At 42.9% G+C, this 2,500-nt stretch overlaps 1 protein-coding gene across 2 annotated transcripts in view; it reads left to right on the forward strand.

Moving 5' to 3' along the window:
- The first annotated feature begins 321 nt into the window (after nucleotides 1-321).
- LOC108255563 (5-hydroxytryptamine receptor 1E) overlaps nucleotides 322-2,500 on the forward strand; it is an 11,282-nt gene continuing 9,103 nt past the window's right edge. For both annotated transcript variants that reach the window (XR_008397958.1, XM_053686046.1), the window contains exon 1: nucleotides 322-684. The gene's annotated coding sequence lies outside the window, so the exon portion shown is untranslated. The remainder of the gene's footprint in view (nucleotides 685-2,500) is intronic.

Consider the following 2,500-nt stretch of genomic DNA (forward strand, 5'->3'; position numbering starts at 1 on the left):
GTGTGTGTGTGTGTGTGAAGGGTGTGTGTGTGTGTGTGTGTGTGTGTGTGTGTGTGTGTGTGTGTGTGAAGGGTGTGTGTGTGTGTGTGTGTGTGTGTGTGTGTGTGTGTGTGTGTGTGTGTGTGTGTGAAGGGTGTGCCTTCTTCTAATATTCCCCTTTCGTTTTATTTTATTTATTTACGCATAAAATGATGTGAAGCAAAATGTGTGAGCTCAGTATCGCCACCTTGTGTCTGTCTCTCTCTCTCTCTCTCTCTCTCTCTCTCTCTCTCTCTCACACACTCACACACACACGCTATGCGCTCAGACCCCCGACATGCGCGAGTTCCTGGTGAAGCGCGAGCACCGTGTGTGTTGTGCTGTGTGCGATGAGGCTATGAACCAGTATTTGTGTGTGTGTGTGTGTGTGTGTGTGTGTGTGTGTGTGTGTGAGAGAGAGAGAGACATCACTCATAACGGCAATGTGTGACGGGTTTATTTGAGGAACAGCGCGAGCGCGAGCACCTGATGATCCTGATGAGCGCGCGGGAGAAATGTAACACCTGAAACACGGAGGAAGAAGAGCAGCACCTGAGAGAGAGAGAGAGAGAGAGAGAGAGAGAGAGAGAGAGAGAGAGAGAGAGATGGATTGTAACCTGTTTTGACCTCACTGACACACATCACCTGGACATGACCTGCACTGAGGTGAGCTGAACTTCTGTTTTATCCCGTCACGCGCTGTCTCACCCCCTTCCGAAATCTGTTTACCCCACAGACCGCCTTCCCTGTTAATGCATGCTGTAACCCCATCACATATTTACCCCCCCCCCATTCACTTTCACTTTACCCCCCATTCACTTTACACCCCCCCCCATTCACTCCTCACGCATGCAGCAATTTACCAACCTTCACAACAGTATTATAAACAACACGTCATTTTTATCTGTTTTTAGTTACACTTAATGTTGTGGAGCCTCCATGAGACCAGACAGTTCCTGTTCTCTCTCTATTCCCTCTCTCTATTCCCTCTCTCTATTCCCTCTCTCTCTATTCTCTCTCTATTCTCTCTCTTTATTCTCTCTCTCTATTCTCTCTCTTTATTCTCTCTCTCTATTCTCTCTCTCTATTCTCTCTCTCTATTCTCTCTCTATTCCCTCTCTCTATTCCCTCTCTCTATTCTCTCTCTATTCCCTCTCTCTATTCTCTCTCTCTATTCTCTCTCTATTCTCTCTCTCTATTCTCTCTCTTTATTCTCTCTCTCTATTCTCTCTCTATTCTCTCTCTTTATTCTCTCTCTCTATTCTCTCTCTTTATTCTCTCTCTCTATTCTCTCTCTCTATTCTCTCTCTCTATTCTCTCTCTATTCCCTCTCTCTATTCCCTCTCTCTATTCTCTCTCTATTCCCTCTCTCTATTCCCTCTCTCTATTCTCTCTCTCTATTCTCTCTTTATTCTCTCTCTCTATTCCCTCTCTCTATTCTCTCTCTCTATTCTCTCTCTCTATTCTCTCTCTATTCCCTCTCTCTATTCTCTCTCTCTATTCTCTCTCTATTCTCTCTCTATTCTCTCTCTCTATTCTCTCTCTCTATTCTCTCTCTATTCTCTCTCTATTCTCTCTCTCTATTCTCTCTCTATTCTCTCTCTCTATTCTCTCTCTATTCTCTCTCTCTATTCTCTCTCTCTATTCTCTCTCTCTATTCTCTCTCTATTCTCTCTCTCTATTCTCTCTCTATTCTCTCTCTCTATTCTCTCTCTCTATTCTCTCTCTATTCTCTCTCTATTATCTCTCTATTCTCTCTCTATTCTCTCTCTATTCCCTCTCTCTATTCTCTCTCTCTATTCTCTCTCTCTATTCCCTCTCTCTATTCTCTCTCTCTATTCTCTCTCTCTATTCTCTCTCTCTATTCTCTCTCTTCCCTCTCTTGATGGTAATAAGGTAAAATCCTGGCTTGTTAAGCGTGTTAGAGAGAAACCGTGAGCTTGTGGGAACACTTCCAGTTACAGCTTTACCTCCGACACTGGAGACTCCTTCCATCAGCATTACATAAACATCTCCTTACTTTAAGAAAAGTTCACCATGTCAACCTGTGAATGAGCTGTTACAATAGAATCCATGAGGTATTTATAGAGAATGAATCAGCTGACCAATCAGAACGCAGAGTCCTGAAGTCATATGAAACATTTCTATATGAAACATGCTCTCCGCTGTATTTTTCTGTGTAGAAACGTTGCGTGTGTTAGGTGTTGATGGCGTTGGTGCCGTGTTTGTGCTCAGGTTGACACACACCTCATCTCTCAGTTTAATTGAATTCAGTTGAATTTAATGTTATTTAGCATCGAGTTCAGTGTGGTTTATTTATTGACATGCCAGTGTGGGTTGCCAAGGCATCAGTAATAATAATAATAATAACTGTACTAATAACAGCTGGAATGAGGGAATGATGGTGAGAAAACCAACAGTAATAAAACATTAGTGACAGTAATGACAGGAAAGAGAAATAAGAGCAATGAGACTCGCGGTA

This window comes from Ictalurus punctatus, chromosome 2, assembly GCF_001660625.3.
Source record: "Ictalurus punctatus breed USDA103 chromosome 2, Coco_2.0, whole genome shotgun sequence".
In the NCBI taxonomy this organism is placed as follows: domain Eukaryota; kingdom Metazoa; phylum Chordata; class Actinopteri; order Siluriformes; family Ictaluridae; genus Ictalurus; species Ictalurus punctatus.